The 24,045-nt window shown below is 35.3% G+C and overlaps 1 long non-coding RNA gene across 1 annotated transcript in view; it reads right to left on the reverse strand.

Annotated features, from left to right (window-relative positions):
- LOC149131497 (uncharacterized) overlaps positions 1–24,045 on the reverse strand; it is a 206,924-nt gene that overhangs the window by 58,010 nt on the left and 124,869 nt on the right. The gene's annotated exons all lie outside the window — the stretch shown is intronic.

Raw genomic sequence — 24,045 nt, forward strand, 5'->3', positions numbered from 1 at the left:
TACTACAGAAAATATTTCAATACAAAACGTTCTCAGCAACTGAAACAGGTGTAAAAAAAAAATCATTTGTATTAAAGAAGCAGGGAGAAAATACATACTATTAACAATAATAAATGTGCAAGAAAAAAAACTATGAAAATTTTTGAATGGCTTATAGGACACACTAACAGCAAATGAAGTTGTAGAGATATTCAAACATGAAAGGTTTGCCAAGTAGAAATTCAAATGACAGGTTACTTATGTTCATGCATGCATATAAACTGTAGTCTAGTCATGAACACTTCACTCCAGCTAAGGACAATATAAATGAGGTTACTGTATCTCATTGTGCATGCATTACCTGATGTCCATAATAAATATGTATTTTTAAAAATAATATTGAAGATATATATATACATGCACACATACAACTTCCATACAGTTTCCATGTACCTGGTTCAGAAAGCAATGGCTCACCCGAGGCAATAGAAGACACCTGCCCAAAATGCTACACAAAGGAATCAAACATAAAACTGCAAGGTTACAAAGCAAGATTCTTCGCAACAGATCTTTGCAAGCAGAGTTTAGTGTCCAATGAAGGAAAGGTACGCATAAGTGGGCTGGTTACACCACTGGCATAGGCCACGGGTTATGGTCTCACTTGGCTTGGCGGGTCTTCTCAGGCACAGCATATTTCCAAAGGTTTCAGTCACTAGACATTGCCTCAGTGAGGCCTAATGTTTGAAGGTCGTGCTTCACTACTTCATCCCAGGTCTTCCTGGGTCTACCTCTTCCACAGGTTCCCTCAACCGCTAGGGTGAGAAATCTAATTCTATAATTATGTTGCAAGATTTAACTTACTACAGCCAGCATCATATAATGTAATCTAACAACTGTATTATTACAAGATGCATTTATATAATTACATCACAAGATGCATCTCAGTAATTGTGCCTCAGATGTAATTATGAAACAGCATCACACATTTAATTGCACAATGAAGAGAGATTCCCCAAGAGCCTCATGCAATACAATTCCATAATTCTGTCTCAGAATATAATTAAACTCAAGAGCCGCAAAATGTAATTCTAAACTTTTCTCATAAAATGAAATTCTATAAATACTTCACCTAATATAATTACACAACTGAGTCACAATATATATATATAAGACAAGACATAAATAATGATCCTTACATATTTTTTCTTCATTAGAGTAAATTTGGCTTACAGCTGTTTCTAGTAGTCATTATAGGTACATCGCTGATAGGTTTACTCAATTAAGGTATTGATCAAGTGAGAAAAATTGAACAGCCTAAAACAAATTAATCCTACTTTAAGGTCATTCAACTTTTCTCAACTGATCAATAGACCAATTCAGCAAACCTATCCATAACATCCCTATAATGATTACTGGAAACAGTTGTAAGCTAAATTTACTCCAATCATCATCATCATCATCATCATCATCCTCATTTAACGTCAAATGTCGAAGTTGGCATGGGTTTCACAATTTGACCAGGGTTGGCAAGCTGGAAGGCCACACCGGACTCCAGTCTGATTTGGCATGGTTTCTACAGCTAGATGCCCTTCCTAATGCCAACCAATCTAAAAAGTGTAATGGGTGCTTTTACATGCCACTGGCAGGCGTGCCATTTGTGTGACACCGGCATCTGCCATGACTGTGATTTTACTTGGTTTGATGAGTTTTCTGCTCAAGCATGGCATAATGCCAACTGTCTCGGTCATATGTCATTGCCTCCGTGAGGCCCAACACTTGAAAGGTGATACAGTCTAAGTGATGAAGCAGAGAGAGGGGTAGTAGTATGGAATGAAGAATTTAGGAATATAGATTAGGTGGTTGGACAGGTCAGTGCTTAGTAGAAGAAGAAAATATATATGCGAAGATGTATACATATGTATATATTAGACATGTGCATATATATTTATACAGATCATCATCATCATCATCGTTTAATGTCCACTTTCCATTCTAGCATGGGTTGGACGATTTGACTGAGGACTAGCAAGCCAGAAGGCTGCATCAGGCTCCAATCTGATCTGGCAGAGTTTCTACAGCTGGATGCCCTTCCTAACACCAACCACTCCGAGAGTGTAGTGGGTGCTTTTAGGTGACACTGGCACACGGTACTGGCAACGGCCATGCTCAAAAAGGTATTTTTTACAAGCCACCTGCACGGGAACCAGTTCGGCGGCATTGGAGCGACCTACATATAAAACTCGTACTCATGTGTATATGTACACATGCACACCCATATATACGTGTATCTGTATGTATTCTCGTCCCTGTATACGTAGGTATACATAGCTTGCATACATTCACACATTCACATATGCACACATACATACATACATGCATACACACACATACAAATACACGCACATATGCATGCACACATATACACACAAATATAATTAGATGGTTGTAATATTCGAGTATGATTGAGAAATTAAACAGGGATTGAGAGTTAAAATGTAGATTTAAAAGGTTATTGGGATTACCTAAGGGGTATTGTGGAAATATACTGTATAGGCGCAGGAGTGGCTGTGTGGTAAGTAGCTTGCTTACCAACACCATGGTTCCGAGTTGATTTCCACTATGTGGCAGCTTGGGCAAGTGTCTTCTACTATAGCCTCAGGCCGACCAAAGCCTTGTGAGTGGATTTGGTAGTCGGAAACTGAAAGAAGCCCGCCGTATATATATATGTATATATATATGTGTATGTGTGTGTGTGTGTGTGTGTGTGTGTGTTTGTGTGTGTGTGTGTATGTTTGTGTGTGTATGTTTGTCTCTCCAACATCGCTTGACAACCAATGGTGGTGTGTTTACATCCCCGTAACTTAACAGTTCAGCAAAAGAGAATGATAGAATAAGTACTAGGCTTCCAAAGAATAAGTCCTGGGGTTGATTTGCTCGACTAAAGGCGGTGCTCCAGCATGGCTGCAGTCAAATGACTGAAACAAGTAAAAGAGATAAAAGGAAAAAAAGGAAATCAATGTTATGGATATTGCAATACCTGGAGATGCATGCATAAGTGACAAAGAACTAGAAAAGATGTAAAAGTACAGACTACTAAAAAACGAAATTGCAAGAATGTGAGCTATGAGGAGAGTGTCTTTCATCCCAGTAGTTGTAGGGGTACTCGGAGCACTAACAGCCAAGTTCGAGAAAAATGTCAGAGAAATCGGAATTGACATGTGAGCAGAGGAAGTGCAAAAAACTGCACTGCTGGGACCAGCTAGGATTTTGAGATAGGGAACTGGATGTGTCCCATGATAATTAACAACCAAATATCATAGCTTATAATGTGCAGAAAGAGACCTTGTGAGACTTCCAGAAAAACAAGGTGTTAGAACACCAAAGACTAGATATAGGAGCCTTCAGGAGGAACAAGCAAGAATGTCTAATAATCAACATGGCAGTGCCAGGAGATCAACATATCATGAAAGAAAGATAAAGGGTTGATAAATATGGAAACCTGAAAATTGAGAAATCACCAAGATTAGGCAGCTGCGAAAGTCCAACATAAAATTTGTCTTTGTTGTCATTGGAGCATTGGGCTCAATACCACCTAACATGAAGAAACATCTGGATACGTTACTAATACCCAACAATGTTAGTATAGTGCAAAAGCTGGTTTTATTTGGAACTGTATACATACTGTGTAAAGTACTGTCTTTCTGAGGCTTGACAGGCAGCATAAATTCCCAGTATACACTCTATCTTCAGTCTACATCACAATATTGGGTACTGTGTGATGTCTTCAATAATAATAATAATCTATAGTGATATCAGGGTTATCCATTTTAGAATTTCTTTCCTTTGTATAAGGGATGGACCGGTAGTCCCCAACTTCCACGTAAACTGGAAGCTTCCGGAAAGGTCTCAAAACTTCTAGAAGCTCAAGGGAAATAACTCTCGTTATAGCCCTTTTCCATTTTGCTTCCCATCGTAGCCACTAGGAGTCACTACAAATCCTTTCTACAGACGATTACATCAATCCCAGTGTTTCACTGATACTTAATTTATTGACCCCGAAAGGATGAAAAGTAAAATCGGCCTGGGAAGAATTTGAACTCAGAACATAAAGACAGACAATATGCCACTAAGCATTTTGCCCAGCATGCTAAGTTCTGCCAGCTCACCACTTTTCCAATAATAATAATAATAATCCTTTCTATTATAGGCACAAGGCCTGAAATTTGGTGGGAGGGGGGCCAGTCGATTAGATCGACTCCAGTATGCAACTGGTACTTAGTTTATCAACCCCGAAAGGATGAAAGGCAAAGTCGACCTCAGCAGAGTTTAATAATAATAATAATAATAATAATAATAATAATAATAATAATACCACTGGAGAAAAAAGTGCTCAATTGTAGCTACATTCTTTGTCTTAGAATAAGTATGTAGAAGACGTAATTATTACAAATAAATTAAACATGTCTATATGACAGTAAATAATCACTTTGCCAACATTTCTGCTCAACCTTTCAAATATATCTAATATTTTGGAGACGTGATTTAATGTTTGCAGCATATTTCATTGAAAGTTAAGAGAGAGAAACTTCTGGAAACAACAAAAACACAAAAAAAACACTTTTTTTTAGGAATTAAATTAATTTTTTATTAGTTTTATTTATTTTCATTTAAAATGGAAAGAATATCTTTTTATAGAGTTTTAATAATGTCTCACAATTTCATCATAAGAGAAATTATTGAGAGAGAGAGTGAGGGAGGGAGGGGGAGAGAAAAAGGGAGAGAGAGAAAGAGATTGGTATAGAGAGAAAGTAAAAGATATAGCTATAGCAAGAAGAGTGAAAGAGAAATAAAGCTAAATAAATAGCTAGATAGAGAGAGGGAAGGAGAGAGAGGGAAGGAGCGAGAGGGAGGGGTGAGAGTGAGAGCGTAGAAGAGATAAGCAGAAAGAGACAAATAGACAGACAGAGAGAGAGAGGGGTCAGAGTGAAGAAGCTGGAAAGACAAATGGAAAAAGATAGATAATAGAGAGAGAGCAGGAGAGAGAGGAGAAGCGAGAGTGAAAGAGTAGGAGAGACAACCAGAAAGAGACAGATAGATAGACACATATATAGAGAGAGAAATAGGGAGTGAGAGAAGAGAGAGCGAGAGTGAAAGAGACAGATAGATAGATAGATAGATTGATAGATAAATAAATAGACAGAAAAAGAGACAGAGAAAGAAAGAGATAAAGAGAGGAATAGATATCGAAAGGGTATGTGTTCGACATAAGAGGGGGAGGGAAGGAAGAAAAGCAAAGAAACTTGTTTAACAAGGTGGCTGCCACAGAATGTTGACTCATGAAGATGTTAAACAACTTATCCCCACCAGTCGTGTTTTTGTTGTTCAACTGTGAATATATCAATTATCGATATATCAATAATCATTACACACAAAACAAACAATGAAAGGCAAACAAATATTTGATAAAAGTAAATAAAACTCTCTTATTTAGAGAGACAACACATTAAAAGGACTCACCAGCAACTCAAACACAGACACACAGACAGACGACATACGGTTTGACACTCAAACAGAAAGGAAATATTCACTATTTATGAATGCGATATGAGATTTATCTAAACTTAATATGAATGGTTTCTCATCAATATGTTATAAATTTGTCATGTATAATAGAGACAAAAACTATGTATTTCACTGTGTTCTTCGCTATATTTAACTCTGTGCAATTTAGTTATATTCTCTGGCTCTTTTCCTAGTTGTTCTTGCTGCCGTTGTTGTGGTTGCAGCTGTTGTTTAACCCATTAGCATTTAAACCAACGATATGCAGTTCAAATATTCTGCCAGTTTCAAATTCAAACTGACCAGACCTAGCCTTTCACACCTACCCTACAATATCAATCTAAAACTAAACAATCACATCAACAAAATCTCAAAGCTATGAGATAATGCATGATAAATTCTAAGAAACATGAATAAATAAGGATTACATTTAACTGAGTAAGCTGAATGTTAAAGAGATAACTCCAGAACTGCCATAAATAAGAATCCCTGCTAGCTATGACCATCCTGCCTTTTACATTGAGTATCTAAAACTACATTATCCAAATACCCTTGTATTTTTAAACAAAGTATATTATAGATTGAAAGAGATTTAACTGATATTTCCAGCAGGCACAGTGACCACATAGAGGCTGCCTTGCAGGCTCGTCTATTTTTAAATCAGTTATCTGTTATCTTAGGAGTTACTTGACAGGGTGTCTGACTCACGAGACCAGAGAGTCTTTCCAGGTTGAGCCGTTATTTCTCTGCATTGAGCGTAGAAAAGAATAAATGGGATGGTGACTATAAAATACTGCAAATTGAAAACCCTTTAGATTTTAAAGTACTCAGAAATGATTCCCCTGCAGGTTGGGTTTTGGCCCCAACTTCACTTGAGCAGTTCAAGGTATCTACTGAAGAACTATTAACATTGCCATCATCTTTAGTTTCTTTAACTTCACTACTGGATTTCTTCTTCCGATAGAAGTGAGTTGGGGTGGCATCACTGCTTGAATCACCCAACTGAGTGTAAATTCCACTGTGAGAATCATCACTACTGGTTCCAAAGGTGGCGAGCTGGCAGAAACATTAACATGCTGGGTGAAGTGCTTAGCACTATTTCGTCTGTCTTCATGTTCTGAGTTCAAATTCCACCGAGGACAACTTTGCCTTTCATCATTTCAGGGTCGATAAATTAAGTACCAATTGCGTACTGGGTCGATCTAATCGACTGGCCCCCCCACCCCCAAAATTTTGGGCCTTGTGCTTAGAGTAGAAAGGAATAAATCTGAGTCCTCCCGCACCAGTCACACTCATGCATTCCCAAAGCATAACACAGTAGACACAATACATTTGTTGCTATTTTCTTCACCTGGTCGTCCCCATACTCATTTAATACCATCTGACTCAAACAAGTTGATTTCGGTCTTGTCAGAAAAAAGAATTTTATTCCAAAACTCTTTCCCCTCACTCACAAAGGTTTCAACATAAGAAACACAACTCGATTTATGTCAGGACACTTCTTTGGCCAAAGGTGAAGCGGTACAACACCTATCATCCATAGACAGAGAGACAGGCAGGTTGGTATGTAGGTAGGTAGATATTCATGTATATACGACATGCATTTAAAGAAATTATCTGATTTTATTTTTCCTCTCCAAAACTAAAGCAGCATTGGCAAAACCATTTGGCTGGGAGGTGACACCACCCTTCCTGCACATGCATGAAGACAATTGTTCTGGTAAGTCACTTCCATCCTGTGATATTACTCCTAAAGTACAGATGTGTAATGCATGCTTGTCAGATTTTTGTTTTCATGCAAGATGACTGAACGCATTTAGCAGAGACCATAAACACATGTCTCATCACCAAGGGTGGTGGTCTTCATGAAGCTTGGATTGTGGTTTACACAGTCCAGCATGCCCTGAGCAATTTCCATGTTGCTTCTGCTACTCCACCAGCACCTTGGAGACAGATTTTACCAATACTTTCCACATTAAAAATTCTTCTGTTAAAATGGAATGCACTGGTCCTGTGCTTATTCCCACTTCATGGGTAAATTCCTAGATTGTTACATAATGGTCCTCCATGATTATTCACCAAACCTTTTCAATTAGATCCTCATTTCGGCTTGTGGATGGCTTGCCCAAGTATACCTTGCTCTCCACTGAGGTGAGGCCTGTTTTTGAAGAGGTTGTGCCACTCCTTCATCTGAGTTTTGTTCATGGCATCATCACTGATGGTTTGAGCTTGAGTATTACCAAGCTTTTGGCAAAACTTGATATTTATTCTCACATTCTGCTGCAATGGTTATTGGTAGCAGAAAGATTTTCTGCCTGAAACAGCATCCATTCTTCCAATAACAATAGCATACATTTCTTGGTGATGAGGAATCACATACTTCCACCACTAGATTTGTATCTAGTTCTGTGCTCCAGTAATGGATAAAGATAAATAATGGAACTTCATTTTGAAAGCTTTAATATGAATTAGAAAGATCACTTCATACAATGTGCTTTGACTGTTAGTAATTTTGGCTTCTCTTTTCTTAACATTAATATCAATATACACGTGGACACAGCTATGAGGTTAACAAGTTGCAATACATGGTTTGAGCATGAACATCCAAGAAATAGCACTAAAATGTATGTATGTATGTATGTATATATGTATGTATGTATATATGTATGTATGCAACCATGCTTGCATAATCTCATCTATTTTTATTTACTTGCAATCTTCTTGAAAGGAAGGAGCTGAATTCTAACAGAAATACAAAGCTCCTACACTAAAATGTAGATAGCATAAACAATCACATATGTTGAACTTAAGAAAAGTCTTGCATATTTTTACTGTTCTGCTTACAGATTTTATTTGTAATGGGTGAATTAGCTACTTCTGAGAACCCTAGCTTATCCAAATTGTCATTCAGGCATTTACTCAGAAAAACCACATGCATTAATTATTATTTGTATAAATGTGAATTTAGTAATCTGTGTTAAGTAGCTGAAGTTTTTGAAATAGTTGTCCATAATTATCCTCTTTCTCTTTGGTTTTTAGAGAAATATTCATAAGAGCAAGACAGCTGACCTCTCTGAAGGTATTTTTCTTGTCTGTACCCAATTATATGCAGCTTGTTATATTTGGCCTTGGGAGATGTTTTGATGAGAATGTGTATGCTTATATATATCTATATGTAAGTTCTTTATATAATTATATACTCTTTTACTCTCTTACTCATTTGACTGTGGCCATGCTGGAGCACTGCCTTTAGTCGAGCAAATCAACCCCCAGGACTTATTCTTTGGAAGCCTAGTACTTATTCTATCGGTCTCTTATGCTGAACCGCTAAGTTACGGGGACGTAAACACACCAGCATCGGTTGTCAAGCGATGTTGGGGGGACAAACACAGACACACAAACATATACACACACATACATATATATATAATTATATATACACATATATACGACGGGCTTCTTTCAGTTTCCGTCTACCAAATCCATTCACAAGGCTTTGGTTGGCCCGAGGCTATAGTAGAAGACACTTGCCCAAGGTGCCACGCAGTGAGACTGAACCCAGAACCATGTGGTTGGTAAGCAAGCTACTTACCACGCAGCCACTCTTATGCCTATATAATAAAGATAATTCTAGGATAGAATTTATACACATTTAGTACATCACTACACGCATTTCCACAAATCACATGACTGTACCAACAGAGTCCATATCTTTCAGATGATTACAGTATAATCCATGGCATCTGTGGGCATCCAGTTGATAATCATCATTGATTCCTTTCATCAGGCAACACTGCATTAGTGGATGAATCACAGAAGGATGTTTATGGCAAGAAAGGATAAACAATTATTATTATTATCATTATTATTATATTCATCCTCTATTATATCAGAATAACCATGATGCAACCCCCGGAAAAGTGATTCACTTGTGAGTATCATTAGACAGTAACCGGCATAATGAAATAGGAAGTTTATTTGCATACCCCTAACGTTACCATAAAGATTTAAAAAGACATACATACACACAAATATGTGTGTGTGTGTGTGTGTGTGTGTGTGTGTGTGTGTGTGTGCGTGTGTGTGTGTGTGTGTGTGTGTGTGTGTGTACCATTCTGCCTAAATAATGGAACTGCAGATACAATATCCTGCATATCTCATGTCTGTTTTCATTCCTTCACTTCACTCTCTATTTCATATCTTCTCTAGAATAACTATTGCTTAACCATTTTCTCGCACCGTCTCTAATGAAGGGATATATAAAATATCCTAGAGACAGCTATAAGACCTTCTACTTATAAATTTTCTGAAATCTTTCACAGCCTTGGATTTTTATATCATTCTGTTAATTTTGATATATATATATATATATATATATATATATATATATATAAATATCTATTGCATTCCAAATAATACTCTCTCTCTCCCCCCTCTCCCTCTCTCTGTCTCTCTCTCTCTCTATATATATATATAGGGAGATGCACTTGCATAGCAAGTGATATATATATATATATATTCTTTTATTTGTTTCAGTTATTTGACTGCGGCCATGCTGGAGCACCACCTTGTAGGGTTCTAGCCAAACAAATTGACTCCATGAATTATCTTTGAAGCCTAGTACTTAATCTGTCAGCCTCTTTTGCCAAACTGCTAAGTTACAGGGATGTAATCACACAACACCAGTTGTCAAGTGGTGATGGGGAAACAAACAGACTCAAAGACGCACAGACAAATATATACACACACACACACACACATATATATACATATAAACACAACAAGCTTCTTTCAGTTTCCATCTACCAAATCCACTCACAAGGCTTTGTTCAGCCCAAAGCTATAGTAGAAGATGCTTCCCAAGGTGCCACTCAGTGGGACTGAACCTGGAACCATGTGGTTGAGAAACAAGCTTCTTACCACATAGCTACACATGCATATGAATATATATGTATGTATGAATACACTCATGCACACACACATATATATTTATGAAAGTATATATCATTGCTGTTATGCAAAAGTGTTGAGAATCCAAAACGTTGCTTTTTCAGAAAACGAAAAAATGGCTTTATTACTCCATAGCAAAAGCATTGTACTACACTTTGACAATTTTTGATATCTTGGCATCTAAAGCAGCTGGTGATATGATTGTTTGACCAATAGAACCGGCTATTGCAAGCAAAAATATATATTTAAAAAGGGCATTTGGCCAAATTTGGACATACGGCAGTTTAACATAATAGTGACGATATATTTGTATGTGTCTCTGCCAGTGTGCGTGTGTACGCATGTCTGTGTATGTATTTATATGTGTGTGTGATTATATACATTTATGCATGTATATATATTTAAGTATACAGCATAGATGCTTATGAATGTGAGAAATATCCACAGATTTTATTAAGCTCAACTTTTTATTAATGTAATAACAATAGCACATATCATAAGGTATAAAGTTTATAATTAGCTATAACGATGCTAAGAGTAAATAATTTTTTAAAGTAATATAATATGAACAACATCATTAATATTTCAATGACTCAATCTTTTTTAAAACAGTTTCAATAATAATCACGAATATTCACAACCACATAATTATTAACATAATTATCAGCATAATTATTAATAATAGTTAATATAATTACATATTAAATTATGAAGCAAAGTAGCTGAAATAAAATAAGAGCTGCTTTGTTATGTATATAAATATATACATATATATACACATACACATATATATGTATATGCATGTGTGTGTGTGTGTATATATATGTAAATGAATATAAATATATATATATATATATATATATATATATATAACACATACATAAATATATATACACACACATGTATACACATACATACTCTCAAACACACACACACACTGGTTGCAAGAGGTATTTGAGGACTTATTTGGTAATTTAATAAAAAAAAATCGGATATCAAGTAAAGAGCAAATGGTTTTAATAAAAATATTTGTGTGGCTGTTCTCACAAGTCATTCTTATGAGATCCGACCCCGCCCCATGAATCTGCCTTCAGCATCAATAAACTGCTTTAATGCAGGTCTTCTTGCCTGCACTAAATGGTCTTTAATCCTTTCAGACATCACAGAGACAACAGTAGTCTTCAGTGAAGCTGTGACATCATGACGATGTTGATTGGTTTCTCTTTTAACAATACTCCAGACATAGTCGCCCACAGGATTTAAATCTGGCAACTTTCAAGTTGATAAGTTTGGGGTTCACATGAAAGTAACGGGTGACTGACATCCATTCTTGGTATACAAAGGCTTTGCAAGAAGGTGTTGAGTCTTGTTGAAACATATATTACCTTCCATTGAACATGTCATCTGTTAGTGAAGGCATGTGGCTTAGTGCTTAGGGCATTTGGCTCATGATCATAAGGTCATGAGTTCAATTCTTGGCGGTGTGTTGTGTCTTTGTGCAAGACACTTTATTTCACCTTGCTCCACTCAACTCAGCTGGTAAAAGTGAGTTGTACTTGTATTTTAAAAGGGTGAACACTGTCACACTCTATGTCATGCTGAATCTCCCTGAGGTAAATGTGTCTGTGGAATGCTCAGTCACTTGCATGTTAATTTCAAGAGCAGGCTGTTCCATCGATTGGATCAACTGGAATACTTGTCATCATGACCAATAGAGAGCCAGGCAGGCACTTCATTCGTACACGGATTAGCATTCTCCAGTGCCACAATGTAGCCAACAGGATTAATTCTAAGACTCTGTGGAAAGATGAGGTGGTATTGCATAGCCTTCATTATTCACCACTCCTAAAACCATCATAGTTTTTGGAAACTTTGTGTGCATCACAAAAATATTTGCACATAACCATCTGTCATTTTCCTGTTAAATATTTGGTCTTGTTTGAAGTGGTCTTCATCAGAGAAGAACAAAAATAAGTCATGTTCTTGCGGTTTTTAACCTTGTTAAGTAATTGCTTGGAACAGATCAAGCAGTTTTCTAGTATTTTTGTAGACAAGAGTTGGCCTATTCTTATACAACTTTCACCAAATGTCCTTATGCACATTTCTGTGAGTCCACTTCCATCTGACGTTCTTTGACAATGGTGCTCATTGATTATTCAATGTTATCATCAATAACGTTTTGAACTCATTGGATGCAATGCAGTCTCCTTATGACTTTCAAACATTTAGAATGGTTTTTCTCTTTGGTACAGTTGAAACAGTCCAACCAGAAGTTTCCTATCCCATAGAAATATTGTGTACAAAAAATCTTGCAATGTTAGCATGCTGACAATTTCTAAACCATTGTACTCAATACATAGAGCAGCAATGAGCCCATATCTCTTCATTTTTTTGCTGTAACATGGGATATCTGAAAAGAATAAAACCTTCTAATTTGCTTGTAGAAATATCCTGATAATTAAGTGCCTCCAAATACACCTTGCACCCTGTACATATATATATATATCACAATCTTACAGTTATGAGTTTAACATCCTAACCACTAAGTCATGTACTTCCCTCCACACACACACACACACATGCATATGCAATCAGTTGCTTCTATAATAAAAAAAAGAAAAAAAGAAAAAGAGAGAGAAATCTGCACTTTAATCCTTTTATCATGACTGGATATGGACTTTTATATGTCTTTTCCTATCTGAAGTAATCAAATATCAAATGGTGTGTTGATTTTTCTGTTTGGATAACACACTGAAATCTACTCTTGAGATTAAAGGAATATTCAAAAGTTTTCTAATTCAAAACTCAAATTTACTCATTGAAACTTTTAAGATTTTCAATTTGTTTTGCCCTTTAGTATTCAAATTTCATTGTCAAATATATTGCTTATTTTCTTTCATTGTTTTGAATTAATCACACATTATCTCATAGCTTTGCGGTTTCATTGATGTAATGATTTATTTTTAGAATGGTATTGTAAGATAGGTGTAAGAGGTTGGATAAAATATTTGGCAAACAGATAAAATATTTGGGCCAGGTATGGCCAGATTAAATGCTAAAGGGTTAATTACACTCTGTAACGCAATTTTTGTCTTTGGGTAGCAACTGTTATTTCCTTTTTGCTTACTCCTAGAAAGTATGAAAAATGGTTAATATTTCTTCCAAACTTTCTTTTTGTTACACTTATTCAAACCCAAAGAATTCCTCTCAACACATGGTAATGATGCCCCACCACCACCACCACCATTACTCCTCATGATCAGAGATGCACATATTGTCAGCCACTAAGGGACATGCTCAAGTGGTTAAGGTCAAGCAACTGACAAGCAAAACTGTGGTATTGAGCAGAATATTTGCTATAACAATATAACTCAGCACTGAATCTGTCCAAAGTTTAATGGAAAATAGGTCAATTTCAAAACATTGATGTCCAGGTCAGAAAAGCAAAGTTTGAAGGAAATAACTCTTACTGACCCAAAACGGAAAAACAATAAAAAATTTGTCACCCAGTGTCCAAGTGTTACCATTCTAACAAGGACAACAAGTGACATATGTTGTAATCATGTTCCTCTCCCTGTTAGCACTGAGGTCAATGTAATCAGCTTACCTAACTTTCCCAAAACTGCTGGCCTTGTGCCAAGATTTGAAACCATTATATTCATTCTGTTCCACAGGAGTAACTACTATTACACATGGGAGGCAAGTGTTAAAATGGAGTCACATATGTTGTATTTATTGCTTCCAACAGCGATGAAACTGACGTTTGCTACTAATTTCCAAGCTTTTATATTCAATGGATGCAAAAGGATAAAATTTAATAGAAAACCTGCAGCTTTACACAGAAGAAGCTATTATATTGATAAGAATAGGAAAGTGGAGACACTTGGATTATTCACTGGCTAAGCATATTGATTCATTTATTTTCTCTATTATTATATTCTAAGATTTTTCCTAACTCAGATCAATGAAAGAAGAATGCACATGTGTTGATATAATGGATGAATCTAGCTGTTAACTTTTCTTTTTTATGTGTGAACAGCAAATAATCAAACTACTCTTTCTTTCAAGAAAATGGTATCCTGCCAATCTGCAATTGAAGACACTCGTTGAGATGGCAGATGTATTTCCCTATTGAGAAGAGTCTGTTAAACAGTGTATCTGGAGCACATCAGAGACCCATATTTGAAATATTAGTTACCTCCCCTATATATGGACTTTACAAATATTCTTATACTCATGTATGTCGTGATAACACTAAGACTGACATACCCATGTATACGATGATTGTACTTAGCAATGAGCTTCACTGTATATGATATTAAAATAAATTGTACACTCACGGTGGTGCACCAGCATGACCGCAGCCACTTGGCTGAAACACATAAATAAATAAATATATGGCAGTTGATTTCAACTCCATTTCTGGCCACATGTAAACCATGCAGACCCTGTTTCAGCCAATCAGAACTTTTTGTTCACATGATAAGTTCTAGAATTTTCCTTCAATAAAGGCCTTAAATATAGGGGCTTTTGATGCAAGGAAGCAGAGTGAATTCAGATTTCATTGAATTTAGTCCCAAGTGGATTCCTATCACTAATAGCTGTTTTCACTACTTCATGCTCAAACCAGCGTGATTCTCCAAATAGCTGTTTTCACAGCTTTATACCCAACCTGGAGATGGATGAAGAATCAACACAGCCATATGTAATTTCAGTGAAGTGAAAAATCAGCCTAATCATAAATTATCTGTTGAAAGATTCCAGCACCTGTAAAACATGTTGTTCATATAAGATTGCCTGTATTTCTTGAAACTTTGTCAATAATGTAGCAATAAATTATGTTTATAAACTGACAATACGTCTTTGTCATAATCAACACTATAAATATATACATTGTCCAGTGCCTGATCAATGTTGAAGCTATATGTTTATATGGTGTATAAAATCATGTTTGGCTAACATAAAGAATTCTACAGCAGAAATACGATTGGGCAAGTACACATACTGGTTATAGAACACCTCTATGTTAATGCTTCTTCTGTCAAAAGACTCCTATGCAAAAGTCACACCCAAGACTTCCACATTTCTATTGAAGCTACTGAAAGACACATTGGAAGTTTGAAAATAAAAGAAGCTATTTTAATTAACAACTACAACCCGCATAATAACAGATTTGAACTGCATGCAGCAGATTGGATACTATAGCAACTCAAAACAACCCTTCATACAAATTCGCAATAGATCAGAGAAGTCAGCTCACAACTCTCCTTCTATGATTTCTTGAAGAAACATCCTTAACCCAAAATATAGAAATAAAAGGTAAAATAACAAACCATCAACTTGTTAGATTTCTTATAACATACTTGGTTTTGCCTTTACTAAACAAATAATTTAAAACAATACTTCATGCAAACTATATATATATATATATATATATATATATATATATATATATATATATATAATAATGGTATATAAATATATGCTTATATCCATACATATATGTACATACCTACATCTGTATGTATACATACATGCATATATAGGTACAGGACATCAAAAAAAACGTTAAACACAATGAGAAATGAAAACATAAAAATGAAAACAGAAAACAAACTTTTTTCGAACAACGAAAAAAACAAACAGAGAAAAGAGATGTGCAACATAAAGAGTATACCCCTTCGTCAGTTGTCCCTGTTCCATCTACTCCATGTTTCGAAGGCAAGGACAAACTTTAACTTAATTGGTACTTCATCAATTTATGGAAATGTTCTAATCAATGGAACAGCTTACTCATGAAATCAACATGCAAGTGGCTGAGCACTCCACAGACACACGTACCCTTAACGTAGTTCTTAGGGATATTCAGCAAGATACAAAATGTGATGAGACTGACCCATTGAGTTACAGATACAACTCACTTTTGCCAGCTGAGTGGATTGGAGCAATGTGAAATAAAGTGTCTTGCTCAAGGATAGAATGCGCCACTGGGAATTGAACTCACAACCTTACAAATGCGAGTCGAATACCCTAAGCACTAAGCCACATGCATTTGTAATCACTTCTTAACATTTCTTCATTGAATCATTTTTAATGCAATTGAATACACAGAAAGTATTCCAGAACCGACTTAGTGCGACAATACTACACTTTACTTCATCACTTTGAAGGATATCACCATTTTGTTATGTAGCTGAGAGATATTTTTGCTAATGCCTATATAAATACTGTCAGTTTTTCTGTCTTCTCAGAGTTTGCTTTATTTGTAGTAGCTATATAATTCATTCATTTTTTCTCCCCCATTTATTTTAATCTTTATTTTTCATCAATAATTTTAACAAATCAGCCATATATAATATCCTTCAATATTAATGATTTTTTTGATAACATTCTACTGGCTTGTCAATGCCTTGATGCTAGAAATCACCAGGTCTCAACTCAAAGAATTCATCGAGCCACGTTTTTAGCTCTATGGCATTGTTGCATGAAATTTCATACAGACAGTTGGAAAGTGAGCAAAAAAGGTAATAATCTCAAGGTGTTTCATTAGAAGAATATGGTGGGGGCAGTAGAACTTGCCAATCAAGCTTTTGAAGAAGACTTGTGGTGCAATTAGCAGTATGGAGGTGTGTGTTTTCATGATGAAGAAGCATGCCATGTTGCTGGTTGAATCATTTCAGAAGGATTGCCTCACTCAGCTAGAGCATTGACCACATGGTTGTTTTCAAACATTTTGTAGTGGATTAACCCTTTCTAAGCTCATCAAACACAAATCCTTGTCTTGCATGGATGGATCTCTGACTTACCTCAAGGTGACACTTGATTTTTGAGATTAAAAAGCATTCTTTGCCCTGCTCTATATTGATTGTGAAGACACCATTTTTCATCACTGGCGACAATGTGGTAAAGAGATCTCTGTTTGCATCCATGAGTGTTCTGGTGGCAAACAGACAAACTGGCTGTAAAAGAGGAGTGCTGGAGTTTGTCTCTTTCATTCAGAGCATATAGCACTCATGCACCAAGAGTTTTGGACCTTACCCATCAAATGAAGGTAATAGACAACAGTATCATGAGAGCATCTCATTTGCTGAGTGTATTTCCTAGAGGATTGGCACAGATTTTTGAGGATGAAGTAGTTCAATCAATTTACATGGAAGTGAGTAGGCTGGCTGGAACATGGAGAGTTTGAAGTGTAAACACCATATCTGCGCAGTTCTTTCCCTGCACATGACACAAATCTCATGAACTCCTTTTGCAGCCTTGGAAACAATTGAAAACAAAGATAAGTAGGAATTGAAAATAGTTGCTTTATTCTACATGGTACTCAATGTCTAAAAAGCAGCAAAGTTTTATTAAGATTTCCAAAAACGATAGACAAAAGCTCTCGAGAAAAATAGAACTACAAACATACCCTAGACCACTGTGATAAAAATATTTTTCAAGTTAATTCTATTAGCATTAAAAAGAAATAAATGAACTTTAACAAACAAATATATGAACATATATATATATAGACACACACACACACACACACACACATATATATATATATATATATATATATAAACATATGCATATATATATATATATAAATAAATAAACATATGCATATATATATATATATATATATATATATATATATATATATATATATATATATATATATATATATATATATATATATTTATATATATATATATATACATATATATGCATGTATGTACATACATGCATACATACATAAATACATGGTGGTTGTCTACACCTTATACTGAGTTTGACCACCTCCTGTACCTGCAGCTTAGCACCATCATGGCATCTGATGTGGCTTTTTAAACCAGACAATGTTCTGAAAAGACAGCCACATCGATTGCACCTCTGATTTGGACCACCAATACCTGCAGATAAGTTCTGCTCTTTGTGGATCTTCACATGTCTTTTGAGGCCTCCCTTGGAGTTGCAAACCTTCTAGCATACACTGCATTCAAAGGTGTGCACAGACATATAGCCAGAATAGTTGGTGGAGGTTTGTTTTCCATGCATTCACAGATGAGATTTGAGGCCATCCAAAGACAGGCATGATCTGTCATAGGCTGTGCACACAAAAAGGTCATTGTCGTTCACCTTCTTGATCGTTACATTCTTCCTTAGATCTCTTTTGAGACTTACTTGTGTTATCCTGGCCTCTTCAAATGCTTTTACTCCACTCCACACTTTTGTTCGCCTTGTAAAAAGCACTGGTGATGGTTCCACATAAAAAGCACCCAATGCACGTTGTAACGTGGTTGGCATTAGGAAGGGCATCTAGCTATAGAAATCAAGCCAAAACAGACTATGGAACCTGGTGCAGCCCCTGACCTTGCCAGTTCCTGTCAAGCCGTCCAACCTATGCCAGCATGGAAAACGAACATCAAATGATGATGATGATGATGATGACTGCAAATGATGATGATAATGACTCCACAGGTCCACATCATTTCATTGTGATATTTCTTTGACCCATATACTAATGTGTAAAGTGGACTGTTATCTGACAATATCAATCCATGTTTTGATTGAGTCTTCATTTTTGTAAAAATACAGGACAAACGATTTTAGCATTTATCTCCTTTTGGCTGAGATTTCTTCTTGGGAAATTTGTTTTGAATGAAGTTTCACTTTGCAAAAACTAATGTACAAATGGATTACAGTGTTTCACTCTTTGCAAAAGTAACCATTGTTGTTATTACTGCTATCTTTGAAATTACTTGTTTGAATGTTTGGAATCTTTTTATTTTAATTTATTTATTGTTCACAAAACTGCTCATTTTCTCCTTTCTGAACCTCCATTTGTGTGATTTGATTTTGTATTGTGTATTTTTTTTTCATTTACTATAGCAACATTCAGTCTTTGGCATAGGTAGGTATGGTAGACATGTTGGGTGTGAAAAAGCAATGCATCTAGATATATAAATTGTAAAAGTTTATAAGACAAGTCTTTATTTTGTTGTCAACCTTCGATATCGAGGGCAGGGATTTGTTAGGTAATTATAGTCCTTATTTACAACTATTCCAAAGAAAATTACATTTGGTAATGCTTAAATGAATTGCATTTCAAAGAGAGGGAAAATCGTTTTCCCATTACAATTGTTAAATATTATAAAACTGATGATGATGATAACAACTACTGCAATAACAATAACAATAATAATAATAATAATAATAATAATAATAATAATAATAATAATAATAATAATAATAATAATAATAATAAGAAGAAGAAGAAGAAGAAGAAGAAGAAGAAGAAGAAGAAGAAGAAGAAGAAGAAGAACAACAACAACAACAACAACAGCAGAAGCACTAACAGCAGCGGTAACAGCAACTGTGAGGACAAATAAGAAACCTGTGAAGTAGTAGTAGTAGTAGTAGTAGTAGTAGTAGTAGTAGTAGTAGTAGTAGTAGTAGTAAATAGTATTCTTGATAACAATGAAAAAAAAAATCTTTAAAAAAAAGCAAGAAATGTGCCCTCAAAATGTATGTTTATTGAAATGCTAGAAAGATATTTTAAACTATGATTTCTGCAACTGATTTATTATAGAGACTGCAATATTGAAGAACATTCTGCATCTCAGTTTATGTGTTCTTTTATATTTTATTTGTGTGGATGCACGTTATGTATTTGTGTGTATATATGTATTTACTTGTGTGTGTGTGTGTGTGTGTGATGTACAAATATTGTGAGCATTTATTTTCATGAAGGAATGATTCTTTTTATTCTATGTGTTTTTCAGGATTGCTGCTCTTTGATTTTTCTTAAACAAACGTAATGCTAATGCAAGAGTAATAAATTTATTTTTAAAACAGAAATAGTTTTTAATATTATAAGTTGTTTTGCTTACATTAATTTTTTGAGAAGGAAAAGTGTGAAAAAAAGAGTGTGTTTCTGTGTAAAAATATATTTATGTGCATAAATATATATACATATGTAGAAGTATGTATGTGGGTGCATGCACGATGGTGTGTGTGTGTGTGTGTGTGTGTGTATGTACAGGGTGTTTGGGCTAAATTTGACAATTCCTTATGTCTTCTTTTTCAGGAACAGCTTGGTGTATTGGTAAAAATTCAACAATGTTGAAAAGCATAAAGATTAAAGATGTAGTAGATAAAAATTTAGCTAACATGGAGGAGTAGAAACCGTCTGAATATTGGAAAGGAATTACCTGTATCATAATGATTCACACCAGGTATCAAAATGCTGTTGTGATTACAGCTGCTCAATGCTCTGTGAACAGGGCAAAAGCTGTGAGATATGACATGGTTGTCTGCGACAGTGACTGTGAAGCTAAGGCCAATAAGAAGGGATACACTTGACATTCACATGCCAGAATTCATTGCCAAACTCTGGTTGGAGAAGGTCACTGCTAGAAGGCTGTACATGTGGTAGCAGAATTCAGCCCCATGCCATACTTTGGGAATAAGTCAGAAATGGTTGTCAGAGAATTTCTACAATTTCACCAGTCCCAATTTCCGACCATGTTGTAATCTCCTACCATGTTGTAATCTCCTGGTTGTAATCTCATGGATTACAATGTGTAGGGTACAGTTGAGAAAGATACCAACTACTCTGCTGGCAATACCAAGGCTGAGCTGGCGGCTAAGACCAAGGAGGTGGTCAAAGACCTTACCAGTGATACAGTCAGGAATGCATGTACCAAGTTCCAGAGTTGTCTCGAGGCATTGGTGGAAGATGAGGGTGGCTACTATGAGCAAGCTGTTATCTCCCAGCCATAATCTTGTTGATAACTTTTGATTTTTCAAAAATACTTATATTTTGGGAGGGATTATTGTGTTTCCTTTACTTTTTATGTAACCTTCAAAGTTCAGCCCCTGAACCCTGTGTAAAGGTGCAGAGGTGGTTGTTTGGTTAAGAAGTTTGTTTCCCAGCCCTGTGGCCCCAAATTCAGTCCCAATGTGTGCTACTCAGGCAAGTGGCTTCCACTACAGCTGCAGGCTAACCAAAACCTTGTGTATGCATTTGGTCGACAGAAACCCAAATAAGCCCATCCTACATATATATGTGTGTCTGTGGTAAATACATACATGTATATGTATGTATGTGTGTGAGTGTGCATGTGTATATATATGTGTATGTGTATGTATATATGTGAATGTGTGTGTGTGTATATGCACACTTATTTACAAAGATATATATATATATATATATATATATATATATATATAATACACACACATATATATATATACATATATATATCGTATGTAAATATATATATATACATCTAAATGCTATATATATACAATATGTGTGTGTGCGTGTGTGTGTATATGTACGTGCGTACATACATACATGTACATATATGTATTTGTGAGTGTTTATATAAGTGTTCGTATATGTTTAGTTTGTCTAAGTGTATACATGTATTTGTGTTTAAGTGTATGAATGATTAAATTGCCTTGAATAGCATTAAATTAATAAGCAATAGGCAATAATGTTGAACCTGACATTTTTCCTCTTCGCTTTGTCAATTTTGCTTTCAGTTTTCCAAAATAAATGAATAAAAAGTAATGCTGATTATGTCAATATACAAAATTAATTTTCTACATGAATGTCAAACTTTGTATTTAATATAAGAAGAATAGATTTAGCATTTTCTTTTCAAAGGTAGCGGGGAGGGATTATAAAGACGGAAACAAAACAAAGAATTCCATATTCACAGCTGAAATAATAACAACCACAACAACATCAGCAGTAGCAATCATCATCATCATCATCGTTACTGTTTATTTAATTTTATTTGCCTCAAGGGTGAAAAATGAAGGTTTGTTACAGGCTAGGTAACAAAATCTGATCACTGAAAAGAGGGATGAAACTAGAATTGATGCACGCATTTTGAAAAATGTTGTTATAGTTCAATGGTTCCCCACCTTTTAACAGTGGTTCCTAACAATGGTTCCCATCAGTCATTCCCAACCCTTTTTTTTAAAATGAGTTTTCCCATGGACCCCTTTTAATATGCTTATCATTATGTATATATATCGTTACTATTATGTTAAACTATCGTATGTCCGAATTTGGCCAAATGCATTTTTTTTTATATTCATTTTTGCATGCAATAGCTGTTTCTTTTGGTTAAACTATCGTATCTCCAGCTGCTTCAGATGTCAAGATATCAAAGATTGTCAAAGTGTAGTACAACAGTTTTGCTATGGAATGATGAAACCATTGGGTTGTCCAGAAAGTTCGTGCCGATTTTTAAAGGAAAGGAAAAGGTCAATAAATACTTGCCATTACATTTTTAAACAACCAAATATGAACCACTTTGTTCCACAATGCGTCTCCATCTTTCCTTTAACTTGAAAATACCCTCTTCCCAGAATTGAGGTGGTTTCATGGCAAATAAGTCGAAAGGTAAGCTACTATAAATCGGCACGAACTTTCCGGACAACCCAATATTTTGTTATTTCTGAAAAAGCAACGTTTTGGGCTTACAACACTTAAGCATAATAGCAACAATATATATATATATATATATATATATATATATATATGAAATTTTGAATTTAGTTCATGGACCCTCAGTACTAACTTTGCAGACCACCAGGGGTCTATGAATCCCTGGCTGGGAACCACAGCTATTGTACTTAAAGAAGATGTGCTACACTTAGAACTTGATAAATATGTCTCAGCAGATTTGAAAGTGAATATGTTAATCCCTGCTGTGTTTTCTCACAGGAGAACAATTTCTTCTTCCAGACAAATGTGTGTTCATAACACACTTGATAAATCAATCAATCAATCAAGCAATCAAGAACACTGCAATTTATAGTATAGATTATTATCATTATTATTATTATTAACATTTGTAGTATGGAGATGTCACTTTTCTCCACACTTCAAGACATGATTTACTTCAACATTACCAAATGGGGTTTTCATAAGCATACCAGTAAAAAAAAGAACTATATTTATAAAGGGAAAGTCTGTACTCAATACACAAGAGTAGACGCCAAAGTAAAACAAAAAAAAAGTTTCATTTTACTAACTTTTAAAATTTTATTTGCACACATTATATTTTCTTAACCAAATTGCTTCCACACATACTTATACTGCATGACTAAACACAGCATTAGCTAAAAAGAAACCACACGACAGACAGACAGACACACACACACACACACACACACACACACACACACACACACAAACTCAGAACACGTAACTGAATGTACAAAAGGAGAAAATGAACAGCTTAGTAAATAATTAATGGAAAAATGTCCCAAACACACAAAATAAGTCGTGTAAGTGGTTATAAAGACAGCAATAGTCCTAACAACAACTAATGCACTAGATGAGATTGTAAAGTCCACTTATGCAGTCGATGTGTTTAAGTGAATCTTCCAAACACAAGTAGAACAAACAGAAATTTTAGATCTATCACAGTTACAAGACAAACAATATACAGTTATATTTTATCTTTTATCTTTTTCAGCCACTAGACTACAGCCATGCTGGGGCACTGCATTGAGCGGGGGTTTTAGTTGAACAAATCAAACTCA

This window comes from Octopus bimaculoides, chromosome 21 (genome assembly GCF_046866305.1).
Source record: "Octopus bimaculoides isolate indiv1 chromosome 21, ASM4686630v1, whole genome shotgun sequence".
In the NCBI taxonomy this organism is placed as follows: Eukaryota; Metazoa; Mollusca; class Cephalopoda; order Octopoda; family Octopodidae; genus Octopus; species Octopus bimaculoides.